The following is a 26,904-nucleotide window of genomic DNA, read 5'->3' as shown; positions in this document are numbered from 1 at the left end:
GAACTTCTCTAGGCAGGAAACACAAGAGAAGGAAAAGACCTACAAAAACAAACCCAAAACAATTCAGAAAATGGTAATAGGAACATATATATCGATAACTAACTTAAATGTAAATGGATTAAATGCTCCCACCAAAAGACATAGACTGGCTGAATGGATACAAAAACAAGACCCATATATATGCTGTCTACAAGAGACCCACTTCAGACCTAGGAACACATACAGACTGAAGGTGAGGGGATGGAAAAAGATATTCCATGCAAATGGAAATCAAAATCAAGTTAGAGTAGCAATTCTCATATCAGACAAAATAGATGTTAAAACAAAGACTATTACAGGAGAAAAAGAAGGACACTACTAAATCAACAAGGGATCAATCCAAGAAGAAGAAATATTTATGCTTCCAACATAGGAGCACCTCAATATCTAAGGCAAATGCTAACAGCCATAAACTGTTAAATCACAGTAACACAAAAATAGTAGGGAATATTAACACCTCACTTTCACCAATGGACAGATAATCCAAATTGCAAATAAATAAGGAAACCCAAGCTTTAAATGATACATTAAACAGGAGGGACTTAATTGATATTTATAGGACATTCAGACAAAAACAACAGATTACACTTTCTCTCAAGTGCTCATGGAACATTCTCCAGGATAGATCATATTTTGGGTCACAAATCAAGCCTTGGTAAATTTAAGAAAATTGAAATTGCATCAAGTATCTTTTCTGACCACAATGTTATGAGACTAGATATCAATTACAAGAAAGAGTCTGTGAAAACTACAAACAGATGGAGGCTAAACAATACATTACTAGATAACCATGACATCACTGAAGAAATCAAAGAGAGAGTCAAAAAATACCTAGAAACAAATGACAATGAAAACACAATGACCCAAAACCTGTGGGATGCAGCAAAAGCAGTTCAAAGAGGGAAGTTTATAGCAATACAATCTACCTCAAGAAACAAGAAACATCTCAAATAAACAATCTCAACTTACACCTAAAGCAATTAGAGAAAGAAGAACAAAAAAAGCCATAGTTAGCAGAAGGAAAGAAATCATAAAGATCAGATCAGAAATAAATGAAAAAGAAATGAAGGAAATGATAGTAAAGATCAATAAAACTAAAAGATGGTTATTTGAGAAGGTAAACAAAATTGATAAACCATTAGCCAGACTCACCAGGAAAAAAAGGGAGAGGACTCAAAACAATAGAATTAGAAATGAAAAAGAAGTAACAACTGACACTGCCGAAATACAAAGGATCATGAAAGCAACTATATGCCAATAAAATGGACAACCTGGAAGAAATGGACACATTCCTTTGAAAAGCACAACATTCTGAGACTGAACCAGGAAGAAAGAGAAAATATAAACAGACGAATAACTAGCACTGAAATTGAAACTGTGATTAAAAATCTTCCAATGTACAAAAGCCAAGGACCGGATGCCTTCACAGGTGAATTTTATCAAACATTTAGAGACTAGCCAACACCTATGCTTCTCAAAGTCTTCCAAAATATAGTAGAGGGAGAAACACTACCAAACTCATTCTATGAGGCCACCAACACCCTGATACCAAAACCAAAGATGTCAGAAAGAAAGAAAACTACAGGCCAATATCACTGATGAACATAGATGCAAAAATCCTCAATAAAATACTAGCAAACAGAATCCAACAGCACATTAAAAGGGTCATACACCACGATCAAGTGGGGTATATCCCAGGAATGCAAGGATTCTTCAATATATGCAAATCTATCAATGTGATACACCATATTAACAAATTGAAGGAGAAAACCCATATGATCACCTCAATAGATGCAGAAAAAGCTTTTGACAAAATTCAACACCAATTTATGATAAAAATCCTGCAGAAAGTAGGCATAGAGGGAATTTACCTCAACATAATAAAGGCCATATATGACAAACCCACAGGCAACATCGTTCTCAGTGGTGAAAAATTGAAACCATTTCTGCTAAGATCAGGAACAAGACAAGGTTCCCCACTCTCAGCACTCTTATACAATATAGTTTGGAAGTTTTAGCCACAAAAAATCAGAGAAGAAAAAGACATACAAGGAATCCAAATCGGAAAAGAAGAAATAAAACTGTTACTGTGTACAGTTGACATGATATTATACATAGAGTGTCTTAAAGATGTTACCAGAAAAATACTAGAGCTAATCAATGCATTTAGTAGAGTAGCAGGATACAAAATTACTGCACAGAAATCTCTTGCAATCCTATACACTAATGATGAAAAATCTGAAAGAGAAATTAAAGAAACACTTCCATTTACCCTTGCAGCAAAAAGAATAAAATACCTAGGAATAAACCTACCTAAGGAGACAAAAGACCTGTATGCAGAAAACTATAAGACACTGATGAAAGAAATTAAAGACGATACAAACATATGGAGAGATATACCATGTTCTTGGATTGGAAGAATCAACATTGTGAAAATGACTATACTACCCAAAGCAATCTACAGATTCAATGCAATTCCTATCAAACTACCAATGGCATATATCATAGAACTAGAACAAAACATTTCACAATTTGTATGCAAGCAACAAAGACCATGAATAGCCAAAGCAATCTTAGGAAAGCAAAACTGAGCAGGAGGAGTCAGGCTCCCTGTCTTCAGACTATACTACAAAGCTACAGTAATCAAGACAATATGGTACTGGCACAAAAACAGAAATACAGATCAATAGAACAGGATAGAAAACCCAGAGATAAACCCATGAACATATGGTCACTTTGTCTTTGATAAAGGAGGCAAGAATATATGATGGTGAAAAGGCAACCTCTTCAATAAGTGGTGCTGGGAAAACTGGACAGCTACATGTAAAAGAATGAAATTAGAACAATCTCTAACACCATACACAAAAATAAACTCAAAATGGATTAAAGACCTAAATGTAAGGTCAGACACTATCAAACTCTTAGAGCAAAACATAGGCAGAACACTCTATGACATAAATCACAGCAAGATACTTTTTGACCCACCTCCTAGAGAAATGGAAATAAAAACAAATGGGACCTAATGAAACTTAAAAGCTTTTGCACAGCAAAGGAATCCATAAACAAGATGAAAAGACAACCCTCAGAATGGGAGAAAATATTTGCAAATGAAGCAACTGACAAAGGATTAATCTCCAAGATTTACAAGCAGCTCATGCAGCTCAATAACAAAAAAACAAACAACCCAATCCAAAAATGGGCAGACGACCTAAATAGACATTTCTCCAAAGAAGATATACAGATTGCCAACAAACACATGAAAGGATGCTCAACATCATTAATCATTAGAGAAATGCAAATCAAAACTACAATGAGATCTCATCTCACACCGGTCAGAATGGCCATCATCAAAAAATCTACAAACAATAAATGCTGGAGAGGGTGTGGAGAAAAGGGAACACTCTTGCACTGTTGGTGGGAATGTAAATTGAAACAGCCACTATGGTGAACAGTATGGAGGTTCCTTAAAAAACTAAAAACAGAACTACCATACGACCCAGCAATCCCACTACTGGGCATATACCCTGAGAAAACCATAATTCAAAAAGAGTCATGTACCAAAATGTTCATTGCACCTCTATTTACAATAGCCAGGACGTGGAAACAACCTAAGTTTCCATCAACAGATGAATGGATAAATAAGATGTGGCACATATATACAATGGAATATTACTCAGCCATAAAAGGAAATGAAATTGAGTTATTTGTAGTGAGGTGGATGGACCTAGAGTCTGTCATACAGAGTGAAGTAAGTCAGAAAGAGAAAAACAAAACTGCTGACACATATATATGGAATCTAAGAAAAAAAAATAAGATCATGGAGAACCTAGGGGTACGACGGGAATAAAAACACAGACCTACTAGAGAATGGACTTGAGGATATGGGGAGGGGGAAGGGTAAGCTGTGACGAAGTGAGAGAGTGACATGGACATATATACACTACCAAACGTAAAATAGATAGCTAGTGGGAAGCAGCCGCATAGCACAGGGAGATCAGCTCAGTGCTTTGTGACCACCTAGAGGGGTGGGATAGGGAGGGTGAGAGGGAGATGCGAGAGGGAAGAGATATGGGAACATATGCATATGTATAACTGATTCACTTTGTTATAAAGCAGAAACTAGCACACCATTGTAAAGCAATAAAGATGTTAAAAAAAAGAATTAAAAAAAGAAGATGTGACACGTATATACAATGGAATACTACTCAGCCACAAAAAGAAACAAAATTGAGTTATATGTAATGAGGTTGATGGACCTAGTGACTGTCATACAGAGTGAAGTATGTCAGAAAGAGAAAAACAAATAACGTATGCTAACACATTTATATGGAATCTAAAAAAAAAACAAGTTTCTTAAGAACCTAGGGACAGGACAGAAATAAAGATGCAGATGAAGAAAATGGACTTGAGGACACGGGAGGGGGAGGGGTAAGCTGGGATGAAGTGAGAGTGTGGCATGACATATATGTACTACCAAATGTAAAACAGGTAGCTGGTGAGAAGCAGCAACCCAGTACAGGGAGATTAGCTCAGTGCTTTGTGACCACCTAGAGGGGTGGGATAGAGAGGGTGGGAGGGAGTCACAAGAGGGAGGAGATATGGGCATATATTTATATGCATAGCTGATCCACTGTGTTATACAGCAGAAACTATCACACCACTGTAAAGCAATTATAAGCCAGTAAAGTTGTTAAAAAAATAAAATAAAAAGAAAGTTCCAATAAAAAAAATAGCTCAATTAAAAAATGAAAGAGATCCCTAAAAATGAATCAATAATGGTAGAGTTTCAGAATATTTGAGAAGCTATGAGGTAGAATTTTTACGGCCAGAAGGTTGTTAACTGTGCATCCAAATTCACACAGAACCAGTTCAGTGTGATGTGTATGAACTTATGCTTTAGAGTCAAACAGATGTGTATTTGAATCCAGGCTCCATCAAGTACTTTATGACCTTCAATTTATTTAACCTCTGTTTTACTCAACAGTATAACTGGGATGGCAATAGGTTGTGTCTATAGGCTTTCAATTGGTATTAAAAGTAAATGTATATAAATCCCAGGCACATGTCGTATTAGTCGTTATTATTAACCTTATGATTAGTTTTTCACCAGAAATTTCAATTCTACCAGCTTCTATACTGTATATTTTCTACTACCCAGGGCCTACTTATAAAGTGCTTTGTGATCTTGAAGTGTTTCAAACAGCACCTGGAACACTGCAAGTGTTAAGTACTATTTAAGTGTCTGCAAAATAAATAAATAAAATAAGCTGTCTTGTATAGGAAAGAGTTGAAGTTTAGGGAGTATCCCTGGACCAATTTTTCTCTTCTATTATTATAGTAGAATATTGAGCTTATTGCCAAAGGGCTTTGAAGAAGGTAAGGGATCAGATCTTTACTCTACTCTGATTTGTTTCCCTGCTTCAAACCTTTGTCCTGAACTACTTGATCTTATATTACTATTGAAAAATCTTTCAGGGGTGCAGCCATTTTAGGAAAAATGAGTATAGAGGGCTAGAACAAGTTAAGAGACTGAGCTATTTGAGAACAGCAACCATGTTGACTTCTCCTTTTATGCCTAGGGCTGAGGCTTTGCTTGATAAATGAATTATCACCACAATGAATGAACGAATAAATAAATGAATGAATGAATGAAATAGGAAAAGGACTCAGTTTTGAACAGATAAGAATATTGTAGCAAGTTTATGGATAATGGAACTTTTCACAAATGAATTATTACATGCTCTATTGCTCAAAGCAGCTTCATTCTACTGGACCTTTTTTTTTTTAAGTAAATAGAAACAGTATGAATATAACTGATTTCTAAACTACGAGGTATAAAATTAATAAGTTACAAAGATGTAATGTACAGCACAGGGAATATAGTCAATATTTTGTAACTTTATATGGAGTATAATCTATAAAAAGATCGAATTGCTATGTTGTACACCTGAAACTAATATATAAGTCAACTATACCTCAAAGAGATAATGGATTTTCCTATTTATAATGTCTTTAATTTAATTAATATGCTAATGATGATTGTAAGAAAGCTGCTGCATCATCTCTTTATATTGACACTACTCAAGTCAAAAAGATAGTTTGTATTTGATCGATAATATTAGGATATGTCATAGAGTCTAAAGAACTTCCTGCTATACTGTATATCTTATTTTTATTTTTCCCCAATGCCTAACAGAGTCCCTAGCACATAGTTGTTTAAAAAAATGTTTATTGAATAAAAATATTAAATTATAATAAGACCTAAATATCAAAATAAAATAGCCTTAAGAATATCCAATAAATTATAGGCTATGGGTCAGTTATTTGTCTTTTGAAATACACTATGTAAATATCTCATTCAAAGGTGTTAATAGGTATAATTAAACATATTAACATATTGGCTTATTATGCTACAGAATTGTAAGAGAAAACACATTCCTTTAATTACAGTGTTTAAATATTATTCTTTTTTTAACACTGCTCCCATTCAAGGCAACATTCATCATTAAAAATAATAATTTTTGTCAATTCTATTTTTCCTCTCTTTTAACATAAAAACAGGAAATATTTTGCTATTTCCTACCAGGAATAATAATAGAAGGATCTAGGTTTAAGTAATATTCTCCATCTCTCATTTATCTTTATAATTCACATTTCACAAGTGTACTTCTCTTGTATTAACACTTTGAAGGGCTTCAAAGAAGGTACCCCTTCCAACCAGAAATTAGTGGAGAACACTGTCCTATACTCTGATTCATGATATTATGAATTTCCTTGAAAAAAAGTCACCATTTATATGTATATGTATAGCTGATTCACTTTGCTGTACAGTAGAAACTAACACAACATTTTAAAGTAACTATACTCCAATAAAAAGTTTTAAAAAGTCACCATTTTTTGGTGGGCTAGCATTTCAAATGGTGTACTTTTCTTTTTTTTTTTTCCTTTTTTAATAGTAAGCATTTGTCTTTATACTACAAATTGTTCAAAACAGTGTCTTCTCTCATATTATAGTGCTTTCCCACTAGGTAGAACCAGAAGTTATAGTCCCACACCCTAAGGGTGGCTGACTTATTTCAAAAGCTCCACTAGAGCTTCCCTGGTGGCACAGTGGTTGAGAGTCCGCCTGCTGATGCAGGGGACATGGGTTCGTGCCCCGGTCCGGAAAGATCCCACATGCCACGGAGCAGCTGGCCCCATGAGCCATGGCCGCTGAGCCTGCGCGTCCGGAGCCTGTGCTCCGCAACGGGAGAGGCCACAACAGTGAGAGGCCCGTGTACCGAAAAAAACAAAACAAAACAAAACAAAACAAAACTCCACTAAAAGAAAGCTTTCAAATTTGTTTCATGCTGTCTGCTGGAAATGACAAGAAAGGGAATAGTTTGAGCCTAATGTTCAAATCAGTCACTCAGCTTTTCACATATCTCTTGTGGATGATGCTGTTCATTTTATTTGATAAATTATACAATGCCAAAAAGCAAGAGAACATCTCAAAGTACTTTTCTCTTACGGGAGACTAGCTGATAAAGTATGACATAACTTTAATATTGTGCCTTCTTCCAAGGTAAAGATTTCTACAGTAGTTTTCATATAAAGCATCCTTGAGCTAAGTCGCGCTTAGTCAATTATGGGGCAACTTCTAATGGTGATAGAAACAAACTTCGTAGTAGTAATATAGTGGCAGCAGCAGCAAATAAATAGGGTATGAAGAAAGTAAAATGGAAAGAATGATATATGCTTCTTGAAGGAGTTTAAACTTATTGCCTATACTTGGACTCAGATATTTGTTGCTTGATTAACTGGGTAAATGGCTTGCTCTCATGGACTTCGTAAAAACATGATAAATGCTGACTTAAGTGTTTGAAATTGCATCATAAGCTACATTAAATTTTAAAATACTAAAGGATGGTAGTAGTATCAGAAATTACTGTCTTTCACCTTTTTAAAATTTGTATTTTATCTTATTTTTAAATTGTATTTATTTATTTTTGCTAAAGGTTGATCTTATAGCTAATTAGCTAATTTTGGCAAGGAAGATAGAGTGTTGGGTCCTGAATCTTAGCTCTGATTTTCCAGGTTAAGGCATGTAGTATTTCATATAAATACCAGTATAGAATAACTGCACTCCAGCTACTTATTAGGGAAGATCATCTTGAGCTCTATTGTTCAATATTATAAAACAACTTTAGGTGAGAAATATATACATTATTTAGGTAGTATTGTCTGAAGACTATGCTGTCCATTCATTCCTCAAGATGTGGTCAGTTCTGCCATAACATTTTTTTGAAGACATGAATTTGTTCCAACACAATTGGTATATTAAGGAACAATTTGAGCATTGAGAGAATTTCACATTTGATTATAGTCCAAAAGTCATTAGGTGAACACAGAAAACTGTGCTCAGTGTAAAAATACATAGGCACACGTCTCATAAATCGATCAGCTACTTTAGTTCACCACATATATCATCCTACAATATTTTGTTTTGGCATTCTTTTGAAATTGTGAGCATCTTTATATTTTAAAATATCAACTTCCACAGCATGGATAAGTGTCTTAGTTCAAAAACACCAAGCAGTGCATGAAAAGGAAAATTTTAAGTATTGAGGAGAAGTTTGAAATTATAAAGTGTTTAGAAAGAAAATAACTGAAAGAACATGTGATGTCTTCCAAGCAACAGTGAGAAAGGAATCCACTTTGTCACCCGTCAGTGACTAAGTGCAAAAACAAAAGAAATGTCTATGCTGTGTTGTATAATAGAAAATATATTTGGTTTCTGTCCAAGATTCCTGGCACAGGGCTCCTAAAACCCTTGGGATTTACTGAGTAATAGTAGTGTATTTTGTTATTCATAATGAGCTCTTCTTGATCACAGCTGAGTTTATGTTAGTGAAGTGACTTAGAATGAGGTCCTTAGATAGTCTCAAGATGGTTCAGGTCACCAGAAAGACCAAGTGATTTGAGAGTTGGAACTTTCAGCCCCAGTCCTTGACTTTGGGGTACAGGGAGGACTGGAGATCGTGCTCTATAAGAACTCTTGAACAATTAGATTCAAGAAGCTTCTAGGTTGATGAACAAATCAAAGTTTTAAAAGGGTAGTGCACTCAAAGAGGGCATGGAAGCTGCACTTCACACAGCCCCAAACCTTCCTAAGCATTTTTCCATTTAGCAGTTCCTGAGTTGTATCCTTTATAATAAACCAGTAAAGTGTGTTCCTGAGTTCTGGGAGCTATTCTAACAAATTGTCAAACCTGAGGATGAGGTCATGGGAACCCCTACTTATAGCAGGTCAGTCAGAAGTCTGGCTGGTCCCTACGACTTATCACTGGCATCAGAGGTGGAGAAAGTCTTGTGGGATCTGATTCTAACTCTAGGTAGTGTCAGAATTGAATTGAATTGTTGGACCCCCAGTTAGTGTTGGAGAATCAGAGAATTGGTTGTCGGTATGGAAAAAAAACTCATACAGGCTGGAAAAACTTCAAGTACTGCTATAGAGTCAGGAACAACAAGGCCTAAAGAAACTGAGAAAGTGAAAAATATTATCAAGTGTATAATAGACCAAAAAACACAACAACTGGGAATAAATTTTCTCACAAAGAGAACAGACTATCTATACACAACGGCCTTAAATAGAAATCATCAAATCCTGCAGATGTGACGTCTTTTAATCTTAGTGGTGGCAACCTTATGGTTTGAAGCATATCTACAATTCTCAAAGCCTTTAGCTGTCAGACAAAGCCATGAGTGCAGATGAGAAATCTACAAAATAATTTCCAGCAGTGATACATAAGTTAATCTATACAGTGGACCAAATTTTCAATTTTGGATAAATGAGTATTATAAACTCATGCCTTAAAGAGCTACAGGAAGGGTTTGAAGAACACTTCAATGCCGAGCAACATGGTCAGGATGTAAGACTGGAAAAGATTTTTAGCTGTGGTGTTTGGCAACAATTCCAAACTCAGTAAAATGAGTCATACCCATCAAAATCTGATGCTACAACTTTCCATGTGATTTCAGATAATCCCTCCATGCAACCTCACAATGACTCACAAGCTGCAACTCTTCTGAAACCCATTTCCACAAGAAAACTTCAGATCTTTTTCAAGGTAAGGTGCCATATTTATTGTAGCATTTATGTATTTTATATTTTAACCATTTAACCTATGTAAAACTGTGCTACCATATTTATTAAGTTCCTATTATTTGTTTGTTTTTTTAAATGTGTTATTAACAAAGTGTTTCAATGTTGTGCCCCCAACCCAATTTTTTGCCATGAGCCCTGTGATTTATACTGTGCAATTTTGAAAAATGTGAGTTTTAGGGTACAATAAGTCCTGTGATACCAGAACTGACTATACTTTAAAATCTATCCCTAGATAAAAAAATCTATCCCTTTAAAATCTATACTTTAAAATCTATCCCTAGAGGAAGCCAGATAACCAGAGAGCTGTGTGATGGAGCCAAACCATTTTGATTTCTCAAATAATGGCTTTCTCAAAATGGCTCTTTGGCCATTGGTAATCAACTACATTATAAGAAACTATCCTCTGAAACTCATCGTTCTATTTACTGTGAGAATGTTGGTGGGTATGGTGTTCACTACATTACACAGTATTCTCTTTATGGTGACCCACAAAAGGAATTTCACTCTGGCCTCAGGCCCAGGAAGAATTATGCTTCTCTTGAAAAACTAGTTTGCTTTTATTTTTATGTATACTGAGACTTTCAAGGGAGTGTCTGAATAGAACTCAATGAATACTCTTAAATGAATAAATGTGTCTTTTAAACTAACTGTGTTTCCTTCTCCACTTTGGCTGTAAAAATACAGAGAGTCAAATTTGTGAATGTTTTCTAGCAAGTGTACAGGACTTCATAGCACATATTTTGTTACTGCATTGTATCTTTTCTATCCTATTTTCCTTTAGTACAGATGTTATTACTCCACTATTTTTAAATTTTATTTTATCTTGTATCTACATTTAAGATAATCTAACTCTTTCTTAAACAAGCTGAAGTATACTAAAATGGAGTAGTAATAATAATAATAAGTACTAGCACTAAGGTATGACTCTGTTCTCTGAAAAACAAAGGACAATTTACATAAAGTTTCAAAACATAAAACAATACTAAAATGGATAGACATATGAAAAAGTATATAGAGTAGAATGTCAAGGGTAAAATCTAGAAAGTGTGTATGCAAGTATTGATTATATAATTCATTCAGATTTGCTGAATGTTTGAAATATTTCATAAAAATTTTGGAAAAAATATAAAATTATTTAGTAATGCATATATGTGTATTAAAAGGATAAATATTGTTTATTGATGTGAACTGTTAATTCAGCATAGGAGTTACTTCATGTTGGTAGGTAGAGAGGAAATATATTCAGTAAGAGGCTTACAGAGAGGGTGCTTCCAGTAGTTTTGTACATTTTTATTTTTTAAGCTGGGCAGTGGACTAGAGGAAAATCTTGATGGAAAAGGGGAACTGAACAGAAACAAAGTCATAATTTGGAATATATGGAAGGGAGTGCAAAGGGCATTCCCCAATAGGGATATTTACCCATGGAAACAATATGAATTTTTTCCAAGACTACATGTCTTAGCTATAGTAAGGTACCACTATATGCATGTGTGGACATCATTTTGATGTGTTAAAGGCAATTCCTCTAGTCTCAGTCTTAGATGAAAGGACCTAGTAAGCCACAGAGGGAGTTAATAAAAGAATCTACCTCTTTCCTATTATGTTTTTCAAATGTTCAACTTATATTACAATGGGGTGATTTGCAGGAAGAAAATCATTGCTTTTGGCCCAACCTCAAAACCAAAATCATCATTAAAATATTCTGAGCTGAGCTCATAATAAAGATTTCTCACTTGTATATTTCAACTATAACTAATCATTGGCTTAAACTTTACTTGAAAATTTGTGTAATTGCTGACAGTCTAAATAAGTAGCACTCTGACTAATGAACAAGTTACAAGTCTATTAAGAAATCCTATTTTCATAGATTCTGCAGATGCAGCAGCAGAAATCTGCTAGAGGAGACTAATGCTAACAATCCTTCTGAGGTATTTCTGAACTGACATTTTATTGGATTACAGTTGCACAAATTGTGTCAAGTTCACTAGGATTAAGCCACAGGAGAGAACAGTTTATTTATTTATTTTGTTCCTAAGTGATTCCTGAGAAGGAGAATAAAATCCTAAACCAGAGTAAATATAGACTTTTCAGATCATGTATGTAACAACTGGAAATCATGAGTATTTTCTCTCCCTACTCTCCCACACACAGAAAGTACATAGTTTCAAGTAACTATGCCCAGTAACTTGAAAAGGGGATAAATTTAAATATTTTTCATATAAATAATGTAGTCTAATGTGACTAAGAGTGCAAACATAAAAAGGAAAGAGTGATTGGTCTGAAACCTTTAATAATAGCCCCTATTTCAAAGTCCTTGGCCAGCAATTTAAATACACATGACAAGCATTCTAATCACTATGCTACCAATTTCTTTTAAAGTTAAAAATTCCTCACTGTACTTTATAGCATATTTTACTATGTGTACTTAGGAACTAGACAAGACTGGCTAAACTGATTTTTTCTCTGACCTTTACTACTGTAGAATCAAAACAATTTAGTCCATTTTTAACTCATTTGAGAACACTGTAAACATTATTCAAGAGGCTTAGTCCTGGTCTCAACCATGACCTTCGAAGCTGATAGGGAACAACCACAAAAAAAGCCAGTTTTAGCCATTTAAAAGAAAGAGAAAAACATGTCTCTCATCCTCTTGAAACAGAAAGGGATACTTCCATACATTTAAATTTTTTACTATTTTGAGGCAAAATTATTTTGCTCTGCTGAGATAACCCAATCTCAGACCAAGTTATTGAATAAAACAAAAGCCTAAGCTTCTGAAATACACTTTGGGTAAGGTAATTGACATAAATTACTTAAAAATACGTATGGCAAAAAAGGGCTAAAGATTAATTAATAAATCATTAGAAATATTTGACTATATCTAATCTACAGATGAACAACACTAAATTATGGAACAGTGTTTCATTTTTAACTGGTATTATAATTGTTAAGGTCAATCAGTGTCTTAAAATGAATTTCCTATTACTTATAACTGGAAACCAGAAAATCACCCTGCACCATTATCAAAGTACAAGTATTTAAATTGAAGACATTCATATATTAAGCCATTAAACTTTTATCCCCTGAAAACACACAAGCTGTGGTAGGCAGAATAATGGCCTCCCTAGTATGTCCACATCCAAACAATGGAACCTGGGAATGTTTCCTTACATGGCAAAAGGGATTTTGCAATGTGATCTTAATAGGAGAACATTATCCTGAATTATCTGAGTGAGCTCAATGTAATCACAAGGGTCCCTAAGGAGCCAGGACGGTCAGAAATAGAGACAGGGATGCTATTACGGAAGCAGAGGTCAGATTGATGTGGGACCACATGCGAGAAATGTAGGTGGCCTCCAGAAACTGGAAAAGTCAAGGAAATTGATTCTCCCCTATGTTCTCCAGAAGGAATACAGCCCTACCAACACCTTGGTTTCATCTTAGTGAAACTTTCTTTCTGTCTTATTATCTCTAGAACTGTAAGATAATAAATACATTTGTGTTGTTTAAGGCAGTAAGTTTGTGGTAATTTGTTACAGCAGAATAGAAAATTAATACATGAGCACAGATATTTACCACAAAATGTTTTTTACTTTGGAGTTATGATGTCACAGACAGTATTTATGTAGAAAAAATAAAACCTCAGTAGCAATAACTGACATGCCTCAAAACTGCATAATCAATGATAATGATTATGAAAATAATAACTAATAAAAATATTGGATAGTCATTTAATGGTTTTCTATATGCACACATAAACTCAATTCATTCACACCTAGTCATACATGGGACATATGTGATAAACAAAATCAACATCCCAATTTCTGGATGATCCAAGAAACAGATCCCATGAATGTATCCTTGTCCCACCACACAACTCCCAATGCCCCCCCACCACAGTTAAATGTTTTCAATTTGAATCCATTAGTGCCTTTAGAAACCTTAAACAAACAAACAAAACAACAAAAATATGTATATATATGGGGGAGCACTCTTTTCTATATGAATTGAAATAAAAAGAATATTAACATCAAGATTAAGAGAGGGAAGCCCAACACATTTCTGGATTTATCCCATGATGACTATTTCAGTATTTTAGATAAAATACTAAATATCCATTTTCTAAAACTAAAGCAAACAAAGTAACAACTACAACAAAAAGCAACAACAACATGTGCCCCGTGCTTTTATGGACAACATTGTTCTCTGAAGTATTGAATATAACATTCAGTATCTTGAAGTCTCTAAAAATCAAATTGATTACATTTGTAAAATAAAGATAAGATATAGTTATCAACATGAGTTAGCTAATAGAATTGAACTGGGTATCCCCCTAAATTCCCACTGAAAGTGTAATACATCTTTGATGCATTTGAATGAAATTATATTCAGTACAAGATCTACATTTTAAAATTCAATCCAAAGATTTGAATTGCTGAGATTAATACAAGAGTGAATAATTTAAATCAGGATTTTACCCCAATGTTTTAGAGTTAATCAATATCTACACAAATGTGACAAAGCGATACATCACAAGCATATAATGAAACCTGAGATTTTTTTCCATTAATGATAATGACTTAACATTTGTTGAATTTTTACTCAGTGTCAGGCACTGGAGTAAGCAATGTAATGCATTATTTTATTTAATGAAGATACAATTACTCTCCACACTTTACCAATGAGGAAACTAAGAAACAGTAAGGACAAGAGGCAGTATTCTAGCCTAGGTCTACCTTATGCCCAAGTTTTTGTTCTTAACCACCTTGATGTAATACATCCTGCACTATTTCTGGTAGGTTTGGGTGACCCATTTAAAATTTTATCTATTTTCACAGTTATCAGTAACATACTGTAGTAAGTTTCTTGACCATAGAGTTATATTCCAGAAATATAATACATCTAAAGGAAACTAAGGACAAGTTATTTGTCTGATAAGAGCTGGAACCAGAGCGTGAAACCTGGCCTTTCTCTTATGCTCTTAAGCATTCTGCTCTATTGTCTCAATTCAGTTTACCTAGTACTTACTATGGATGAACATTTGTGATCTTAGCTCTGGTGGCTCCAGGATACAGAAAAAAAGAATTGCATACTGCCCCTATTCTTAAGAAGGTTATGAGTTGATATATTCCTCATAATTTCCCTGGGAAAGGCCTATGAGCCTATATCATGTATTTCTTGTTTTTTTTTTTTTTACACCATGATAAATTCAGTATTTGCTCTCCTTTACTTCCAGAAAGATATTTTACTCTTTTAAAAATTATGCTTCTAGGATGCTATTTGGCAGTTGCCAACATAACAAAATTTAGGTCACTTTTTTTTTAAACATCTTTATTGGAGTATAATTGCTTTACAATGGTGTGTTAGTTTCTGCTTTATAACAAAGTGAATCAGCTATACATATATATCATATATCCCCATATCTCCTCCCTCTTGTGCCTCCCTCCCACCCTCCATATACCACACCTCTAGGTGGACACAAAGCACTGAGCTGCTCTCCCTATTCTATGTGGCTGCTTCCCACTGGTGATCTTTTTACATTTGGTAGTATATATATGTCCATGCCACTCTCTCACTCTGGCCCAGCTTACCCTTCCCCCTACCCATGTCCTCAAGTCCATTCTCTATGTCTGCCTCTTTATTCCTGTCCTGCCCTTAGGTTCTTCAGAACCATTTTTTTTCTTTAGATTCCATATATATGTGTTAGCATATGGTATTTGTTTTTCTCTTTCTGACTTACTTCACTCTGTCTGACAGTCTCTAGGTCCATCCACCTCACTAAAAATAACTCAATTTCATTTCTTTTTCTGGCTGAGTAATATTCCAATGTATATTTGTGCCACATCTTCTTTATCCATTCATCTGTCGATGGACACTTAGGTTGCTTCCATGCCCTGACTATTGTAAATGAGCTGCGATGAACATTGTGATACATGACTCTTTTTGAATTATGGTGTTCTTGGGATATGTGCCCAGTAGTGGGATTGCTGGGTCGTATGGTAGCTCTATTTTTAGTTTTTTTAAGGACCATCCATACTGTTCTCCATAGTGGCTGTATCAATTTACATTCCCAACAACAGTGAAAGAGGGTTCCCTTTTCTCCACACCCTCTCCAACATTTAGTGTTTGTAGATTGTTTGATGATGGCCATTCTGACAGGTGTGTGGTGATACCTCATTGTACATTTGATTTACATTTCTCTAATGATTAGTGACGGTGAGCATACTTTCATGTGTTTGTTGGCAATCTGTATATCTTCTTTGGAGAAGTATCTATTTATGTCTTCTGGCAATTTTTGGATTGGGTTGTTTGGTTTTTTTTTGATATTGAACTGCATGATCTGTTTGTAAATTTTGGAGATTAATCCTTTGTCAGTTGCTTCATGTGCAAGTATTTTCTCCCATTCTAAAGATTGTCTTTCGTCTGGCTTAAGGTTTCCTTTGCTGTGCAAAAGCTTTTAAGTTTCACTGGATCCCATTTATTTATTTTTGGTTTTATTTCCATTTCTATAGGAGATGGGACAAAAAGAATCTTTCTGTGATTTATGTCATAGAATGCTCTGCCTATGTTTTCCTCTAAGAGTTTTATAGTGTCTGGACTTACATTAGTTTTTTAATCGATTTTGAGTTTATTTTTGTGGATGGTGTTAGGGATTGTTCTAATTTCATTCTTTTATACGTAGCTGTAGAGTTTTCCCAGCACCACTTATTGAAGAGGGTGTCTTTTCTCCATTGTATATTATTGCCTCCTTTGTCAAACATAAGGTGACCACATGTGCGTGGGTTTATCTCTGGGCTTTTCATCCTGCTCCATTGATCTATATTTCTGTTTTTGTGCCAGTACCATACTGTCTTGATTACTGTAGCTTTGTAACATATTCTGAAGCCTTGGAGCATGATTCCTCCAGCTCCGTTTTTCTTTCTCAAGATTGCTTTGGCTATTCTGGGTCTTTGGTGTTTCCATACAAATTGTGAAATTTTGTCTTCAAGTTCTGTGATAAATGCCATCAGTAGTTTGATAGGGTTTGCGTGGAAACTGTAGCTTGCTTTGGGTAGTATAGTAATTTTCACAATGTTACTTCTTCCAATCCAGGAACATGGTATGTCTCTCTATCTGTTTGTATCAACTTTAATTTCTTTCATTGGTGTCTTACAGTTTTGTGCCTACAGATCTTTTGTCTCCTTAGATAGGTTTATTCCTAGGTATTTTATTCTTTTTGTTGCAAGGGAAAATGGGAGTGTTTCTTTAATTTCTCTTTCAGTATTTTCATCATTAGTGTATAGGAGTGCAAGAGATGTCTGTGCATTAATTTTGTACCCTGCTACTCTACCAAATTCATTGATTTGCTCTAGTACTTTTCTGGTAGCATCTTTAGGAGTCTCTATGTATAGTATCATGTCATCTGCAAACAGTGACAGTTTTATTGCTTCATTTCTGATTTGGATTCCTTGTATTTCTTTTTCTTCTCTGATTGCTGTGGCTAAAACTTCCAAAACTATGTTGAATAATAGTGGTGAGAGTGGGAAACCTTGTCTTGTTCCTCATCTTAGTGGCAATGGTTTCAGTTTCACCATTGTGAATGATGTCGGCTATGGGTTTGTCATATATGGCTTTTATTATGTTGAGGTAAGTTCCCTCTATGCCTACTTTCTGGGGTTTTTTTTAATAATAATTGGGTGTTGAATTTTGTCAAAACTTTTTCTGCATCTATTGAGATGATCATATGGTTTTACTCCTTCAATTTGTTAATATGGTTTATCACAGTGATTGATTTGCATATATTAAAGAAACCTTTCATTCCTGGGATAAACCCCACTTGATCATGGTGTATTGTACTTTTAATGTGCTGTTGGATTCTGTTTGCTAGTATATTGTTGAGGATTTTTGCATCTATCTTCATCAGTGATATTGGCCTGTAGTTGTCTTTCTTTGTGACATCTTTGGTTTTGTTATCAGGTTGATGGTGGCCTCATAGAATGAGTTTGGGAGTGTTCCTCTCTCTGCTATATTTTGGAAGAGTTTGAGAAAGATAGTTGTTAGCTCTTCTCTTACTGTTAGAATCCGCCTGTGAAGCCATCTGGTCCTGGAGTTTTGTTTGTTGGAAGGTTTTTAATCACAGTCTCAATTTCAGTGCTTGTGATTGGTCTGTTTATAATTTCTGTTTCTTCCTGGTCCATTCTCGGAAGCTGTATTTTTCTAAGAATGTGTCCATTTCTTCCAGGTTGTCCATTTTATTGGCATATATTTGCTTGTAGTAATCTCTCGTGATCCTTTGTATTTCTGCAGTGTCAGTTGTTACTTCTCATTATTCATTTCTAATTCTGTTTGAGTCTTCTCCCTTTTTTTTCTTGATAAGTCTGGCTAATGGTTTATCAATTTTGTTTATCTTCTCAAAGAACCAGCTTTTAGTTTTACTGATCTTTGCTATTGTTTCCTTCATTTCTTTTTCATCTACTTCTGATCTGATCTTTATGATTTCTTTCCTTCTGATAACTATGGCTTTTTTTGTTCTTCTTTCTCTAATTGCTTTAGGTGTAAGGTGAGATTGTTTATTTGAGATGTTTCTTGTTTCTTGAGGTGGGGTTATATTGCTATAAACTTCCCTCTTAGAACTGCTTTTGCTGCATATGATAGGTTTTGGGTCATTGTGTTTTCATTGTCATTTGTTTCTAGGTATTTTTTTGATTTCCTCTTTGATTTCTTCAGTGATCTCTTGGTTATTTAGTAGTGTATTGTTTAGCCTCTATGTGTTTGTATTTTTTACAGAATTTTTCCTGTAATTGATATCTAGTTTCATAGCATTGTGGTCTGAAAAGTTACTTCATACGATTTCAATTTTCTTAAATTTACCAAGGCTTGATATGATCTATCCTGGAGAATGTTCCATGAGCACTTGAGAAGAAAGTGTATTCTCTTGTTTTTGGATGCAATGTCCTATAAATATTAATTAAGTCCATCTTGTTTAACATATCATATGAAGCTTGTGTTTCCTTATTTATTTTCATTTTGCATGATCTTCCATTGGTGAAAGTGGGGTGTTAAAGTCCTCTACTATGACTGTGTTACTGTTGATTTTCCCTTTTATGGCTGTTCACATTTGCCTTATGTATTAAGGTGCTCCTATGTTTGGTGCATTAATATTAACATTTGTTATATCTTCTTCTTGGATTGATCCCTTGATGATTATGTAGTGTCCTTCTTTGTCTCTTGTAGTAGTCTTTATTTTAAAGTTTACTTTGTCTGATATGAGAATTGCTACTCCAGCTTTCTTTTGGTTTCCATTTGCATGGAATATGTTTTTCCATCCCCTCACTTTCAGTCTGTATGTGTCCCTAGGTCTGAAGTGTGTCTCTTGTAGACAGCGTATGTATGGGTGTTGTTTTTGTATCCATTCAGCCAGTCTATTTCTTTTGATTGGAGCATTTAATCCATTTACATTTAAGGTGATTATTGATATGTATGTTCCTATTACCATTTTCTTAATTCTTTTGGGTTTGTTATTGTAGGTCTTTTTCCTTTTCTTGTGTTTCTGGTGTAGAGAAGTTCCTTTAGCATTTGTTGTAAAGCTGGTTTTGTGGTACTGAATTCTCTTAGCTTTTGCTTGTCTGTAAAGGTTTAATATCTCTGTTTCATCTGAATGAGATCCTTGCTGGGTAGAGCAATCCTGGTTGTAGGTTTTTCCTTTAATCACTTTAAATATGTCCTACCACTCCCTTCTGGCCTGCAGAGTTTCTGCTGAAGTATCAGCTGTTAACCTTATGGGGATTCCTTTGTATGTTATTTGTCACTTTTTTCTTGCTGTGTTTGATATTTTTTCTTTGTATTTAATTTTTGATAGTTTAATTAATATGTATCTTGGCATGTTTCTCCTTGGATTTATCCTGTGTGGGACTCTCTGTGTTTCCTGGACTTGATTGAGTATTTCCTTACCCACATTAGGGAATTTTTCAACTCTAATCTCTTCGAATATTTTTTCAATCTCTTTTTTCTCTCTCTTCTTCTTCTGAGACTCCTGTAATCAAATGTTTGTGCATTTAATGTTGTCCCAGAGGTTTCTGAGACTGTCCTCAATTCTTTTCATTTTTTTTTTTCTTTATTCTGCCCTGCAGTAGTTATTTCCACTATTTTATCTTCCAGGTCAATTATCCATTCTTCTGCCTCAGTTATTCTGCTATTGAATTCTTCTAGAGATTTTTTTCATTTCATTTATTGTGTTGTTCATCATTGTTTGTTTGCTCTTTAGTTCTTCTAGGTCCTTGTTAAACGTTTCTTGTATTTTCTCCATTCTATTTCAAAGATTTTGGATCATCTTTACTATCATTACTCTGAATTCCTTTTCAGGTAGACTGCCTACTTCCTCTTCATTTGTTTGGTCTGGTGGGTTGTTACCTTGCTCCTTCATCTGCTGTGTATTTCTTTGTCTCATCATTTTGCTTAACTGTGTTTGGTGTCTCCTTTTCATAGACTGAAGGTTCGTATTTCCCATTGTTTTTGGCGTCTGCCCCCAGTGGGTAAGGTTGGTTCAGTGTGTTTTGTAGGCTTCCTAGTGGAGGGACTGGTGTCTGTGTTCAGGTGGATGAGGCTGGATCTTGTCTTTTTGGTAGGCAGGACTGTGTCCAGTGATGTGTTTTGGGGTGTCTGTGACCTTGTTTTGATTTTAGGCAGCCTCTCTGTTAATGGGTGGGTTTGTGTTCCTCTCTTCTAGTTGCTTGGCATAGTGTGTCCAGCACTGTAGCTTGCTGGTCATTGACTGGAGCTGGGTCTTAGCATTGAGACTGAGGTCTCTAGGAGAGCTTTTGCCATTTGATATTACATGGGCCTGGAAGGTCTCTGGTGGACCAATGTCCTGAACTCAGCTCTCCCACCTCAGAGGCTCAGGCTTGACACCAGCCAGAGCACTAAGACCCTGTCAACCACACAGCTCAGAAGAAAAGGGGGAAAAAATGAAAGAAAGTAAGAAAGAAAAAATAATAAAATAAAATAAATTTATTAAAATAGATAAATGTTATTAAAAATAAAAAAATAATTAAAATAAAGAAAGAGAGAAAGATAGAAGAGAGCAACCAAACCAAATAACAAATCCACCAATGATAACAACCGGTAAGTACTAAACTAAATAAATACAAAAAAATGACAGTTCAAACTGCAGGCCAAATGGCAAAAACAAAGGTATACAGACAAAATCACACAAAGATGCATACACATACACACTCACAAAAAGAGAAAAAGGAAAAAAATATATATTTATATATTAAAAAATGGAAGAGAGCAACCAAATCAATAAACTAATATTCCAATGATAATAAGCTCTAAATATTAAACTAAGATAAACATGAAACCAGAAACAAATTAGATGCAAAAACAAACTCCAATTCTACAGTTGCTCCCAAAATCCACCGCCTCAATTTTGGGATGATTCCTTTTCTATTCAGGTATTCCACAGATGCAGGGTACATCAAGTTGCTTGTGGAGATTTAATCCGCTGCTCCTGAGGCTGCTTTTGGGAAGTCTGAGGTCTTCTTCCAGCCTTCAGTAGGTGTTCTGTAGGAGTTGTTCCACGTGTAGATGTATTTTTGATGTATTTGTGGGGAGGAAGGTGATCTCCACGTCTTACTCCTCCACCGTCTTGAAGCCGCCCCAGCAGGTGCATGTGGAGCGGGCTTCTCCTCAGCCTGGCACAGTGGCTGGGCCAGGTGAATGGGCTCTGTGAGCCCTGCCCCTTAGTTACTTTTTAGTGCACATGTTGCATTGAAAACCTCATGTTTCCATAATTTAATATCTTGCCTTCCATTAATCCCCTTCTCCAGTAAGAGAAATTTTCTCACTTAACCTTCATTTCTTAGATCACTGCAGTCTTGTTTATGCTCTTGCCATTCCAATTAAACTGCTCTACAATTGTCAGTAGTAGCCTAATTGCCAAATATAGTGGACAATTTCATTTTCATTTCCCTTAACCTCATCGCAGAATGTAATGCTCTGACCATATTCTAATTCTTTAATTATCTCTTATTTTAACTTTAGAGGCAGTTTTCTCTCTGTATTCTCTTCTTAAATCTAAATACATCTTTTAAAGTTGCTTTATCATGGTTTCCCAAAATGAGGTCCATGAATACCTAGGATTCATGGATCTAGTTTCCGGGGCCCATGAGGTTTCTTCCCTACTAAATCATAAAATATATTAGGATATCTGCTATGTATTCTTATTCTTTTAATTCCAATATCTAATACAAAGTCTGCAACAGAGTCTGGTGCTCAACAAATATTTATCAGTTGTATGAATGTCACATAAAGTGATATTATACATTGATAAAAATGAAAGCTCCATTATATGTATGCAAATCCTCCAAAACCTTGTAGGTGGGTTTGGAGAATAGAATAAAATCTCAAAGATCCAAATTAAAAACTCAGTGAGCAGTTTTCATGGTAGAATATATAGATTGGACTATTTCATTTAGAAAATATCAAAAACTATTTTTAGAACTGTGGTAGACACCAAAAATACAAATATTCAAACATATACCCAAACAGTTTACAATGTAGCTATTGAGGATAGATTAAGTGGTGAAACAATAAGAAAAAAAAATATGATAGGGCTTCCCTGGTGGCACAGTCATTGAGAGTTCGCCTGCTGATGCAGGGGACACGAGTTCATGCCCCGGTCCAGGAAGATCCCATATGCCGCGGAGCAGCTGGGCCCGTGAGCCATGAGCCATGGCCGCTGAGCCTGTGCGTCCGGAGCCTGTGCTCTGCAGTGGGAGAGGTCACAACAGTGAGAGGTCCATGTACCACAAAAAAAAAAAAATATATATATATATATATATATATGAGATAATATAAACTGTATGGTGAACTATGTGGTGTAGTCTGAAAATATTGTAATAATACTTCAAATAAAAGGTAGATATTTAAAAATTGAAGCAGTTAAGGAAGACTCCCTGAACTTGCAATGGAAAGCAGTACATAAAAAGTCAGAATTAGAAAGAGAATTACCAGGGATAGGAATAACATGAGCAAAGTTGCAGAGACAAGAATGGGCAGAGATATTCCTGGAAACAATAGGAACTGGTGTAGCTAGAATGAAGATTGTATATTGTGAATGGGAGAAGTGTTCATCATACCAGCTGATCTCCTGGTTCACCCAGTTTGACCCTTGTCTTCACTGTATTTTATGGCCCATTATGTCAGTCATCTCTTTATACAGACACGAATGTAATTACCTGAGTGTAATCATTCCTATCAGAAGTTGTCACAGTATTTTGCAACTTTCCAATTTTTTTTTACTTAATTGCTGTCATAAGAAATGAAATAAATAACCAAAACAATTCTTCTGTCTGCCAGTGTTAAATAAGAGGTGATATGCTGTTTAAGTATTGGAATGATCCCTGGTATATTTAATAAATTTTTTGTTATTCACAGAAATTCTAAAGCTTGTTTTCTGACTGCCAGTGAATACACTGCCAATTCTTTTAATGATATGTATTAAATGATTAAAGGCATAGTTATTGTTTTCTATAAAGCAGAGTTCATAACCTCTTACCCTGAGAAGAAAATCTGTACTTGACTTTGGTGTTAACAAGACAAGCAGCAAATATGTTTCACTCTTTAATGATGTTTTATGCTTGGATTGTAAAGCAAATATTAATTTGAAACATTGTAAAATTTTCACTTAGTAGATGGGAGGAATTTTATACTTAATTTCAAAGCACAAGGACATTAGAATCACAGAGGTCTGAGGCCAGATTAAATGAAGCCAGAGAATATTGTTCAGAAAATATTTTTAATAATTATTGTTTAACTGACTGAGGAATTTGGAATCAAAGGCATAATGTTGCATTTACTTATCATTTTGCATAGGGAATAATTTTGGAAGTAGAGAGGTCTTGGAGGCTCAGAGTAAATTTTCTAAAGTAACAAAAGATGTACACTTATCATTCTGTCCACTTCTTTATAATTCACAATTATTCACAATTTAGGAAAATATAAAGAAGATGAAATGACAGAAGAGGGAAAAAGCACTATCAAAGTAGAAAAAGGAAACTAAGCCTAAGGCAATCTAATTTCAGTGTACCATACCTGAAATAAATTTGGCACATTAAAAGAGGAAACCAGTATTTAAACTTTAATGTATCCATATGGCTAAGAAAGCTTCAATAACTTTGTGTTGGGCAACCCAATTTTTAAAAGAAAAAAATCAGAAGGGAGTCAGAAATTTTACAGTATTTATAAACTCAATGGCTGTTACTTCTGAAAAGACACAGGGAGTTTAGTTATTTGGGTATTTGTTTGATGCCATTTAAAGGGTAGCCATTATTCAACAATACCTTGATTCAATTATAGTTAATGTTTTAGATTTCCTAAACCTCTGAATAGCAGTTTTACTTGAAACTGATTCCATAGTTATTTACTAAAAAGGGAAACTGTGGAGCAGACATAATTAAGGTGCCTCAAAATGGAATTTACATCAGCTATTGGCTGATACACTTAAAACTTTATAGTAATATTATAATTTTTTACTATTCAAGTTTATAAATGAGACAGAAAGAAACTTTTCTATTCTTTCAGATAGCAGGACCTCACAGGGGCTACTTTACTGATCAAATTAGTGAATTATTTATCCAAATGATAATTAGGACTGAGCATTTTGTAACTCTAAGGATATATGCTTATTACTTCAAGCAGAAGCAGTGATTAATTTGCTGATGGCACAGATAATTTTATATTTTAATTTTTCTCAATTTAATATATAAATTTATACTATTTTGTTTGATTTTAATAAAATAAAATATTAAACACATGATCAGTTTGAGGTGACCCTGGAGCAATGAATTACTATAATTTCACTTTATTTTTCCTTTCATTTTACTCCCTGTTGGAACTTTCAATAAAACCTTTACAAATAAATCGGTATTATGCTTCATTAGCACTCTTGTAAAGTCTTGGTAGTAAATCAGGCTGGTTGAAACTACGAGCTACACAGGGGGTTTCTGTTACATATGGATATGACTTATTCACAAAAAAAGTGTCACCAAGAGAATGACAAATGGAGGGATATTGAGGAAAAGAGGACTATAGTTGGAACCTCTTGCTGACTTCATGGGAATTCTCTATATCTGATACATTCTTTTTTTTTTTTTTTAACATCTTTATTGGGGTATAATTGCTTTACAATGGTGTGTTAGTTTCTGCTTTATAACAAAGTGAATCAGTTATACATATACATATGTTCCCATATCTCTTCCCTCTTGCATCTCCCTCCCTCCCACCCTCCCTATCCCACCCCTCCAGGCTACATTCTTGTTTTAAGGCTGTCAGATGAATAGTCAAATCAGTGGAAATTAAATAAGGGCATGGTGTGGGGTTTCCTAAGTACAGTAAAGCCAAAGAACACAGAAAAAGTTGTGGTAGAGTATATGAGAATTAAGTAAGGGAAACAAGGTAAATAGTCTTCATTTGACAGCCTTCTTTCAACAATGTGTGTAAACACGTGCGTGCACACCCACACGTGTTTCCCTTCTTATCTATAATCGTCCTTATATTCAATGTTATGACTGTATTAGAATCAACTTCAGTTATACATTATCAACTGTTTATTTTATTATAAATCATTTCAAAATAGATTCACTTATCATAATCTAACATCTTGGAAATACATAGCAATATTATTTCCAATAATTATGAAAAACAATTTAAAAACTGGCTATTGCAATGGATGAAGTTGCAGAAAATAATACAACAGCTTGTTAAACTTTTGGACATATGACATATTGTACATACATCAGCCAATTATCTAGGTAACTTCAGTAGACTCTGGTCATTCAGATGAAATAATATTTAAGATTACATAAAATTTTAATTTCAATCCTATTTCTTATCATATTATGCTTACCAAGCCTCAGTTTCCTCATCTTTAAAGTAGAGCTACTAAAATTTCTATATTCCATAGGATAGTTATGAATATCTAATAAAACAGAATAATATGTGTGGCGTATTTTTCAAAAAATAATATCTTACATGAATGCTAGTACTTCTATTAACCCAGTGGCTCTAATTAACCAGGGTTTCTGATTAATGCAGTGGCATATAAATCAGATGACCCTCAAAATGTTCAGGGACTGAGTTTAAGTGATCACATTTATGCTTTACTAGAACACAGTCATCTCAGGAAAGAACATTATAACAATCCAAAGCTATCACTTAATATGCAAAAAGAAAAAAAAATCTCTAGCAATCTAAATGTATCCACTGTATAGAAAAACATGACATGTATGATCTAGGCCTAGTGTTAAGGGCATAATAGAGAAGTAAGTACATGCGAAGAAGTAAAACAAATTTTTGATTTTTATTTTTGACTCTGTAATTACATTTGTGAGATTGAGTCTAAGTCAACCCAGCCACAGACCCTTTCCTTCTATCTCTTCTTTAACTCTCCTAGACATTTCTCCTTCTGTATCTTCAAGCCTGGAGAAGAGTTAGGGCTGTAATTTATGGAAAGAACAAGAATAAAGTAAAACCATTTCAGCTTCACTTTCCCACATCAATTGATTTCAGCATGTATTGCATTCCCATCAAATGCAAAAACATGAACTTCCTTTTGTAATCGATTTCCCTGGTTTAGAGGTAATCATGATTACTCAATTTTTTGAAAATTCTTTACTTAGCCTACAGAAATGCATTATTTTTTCAAATTATTTGTGCTGTATATAAAACAAAAATTACTA

The sequence above is a fragment of the Globicephala melas genome, chromosome X, assembly GCF_963455315.2.
Source record: "Globicephala melas chromosome X, mGloMel1.2, whole genome shotgun sequence".
NCBI lineage: Eukaryota > Metazoa > Chordata > Mammalia > Artiodactyla > Delphinidae > Globicephala > Globicephala melas.
The sequence above is the reverse complement of the archived record's forward strand: the minus strand, read 5'-3'. Positions refer to the sequence as shown.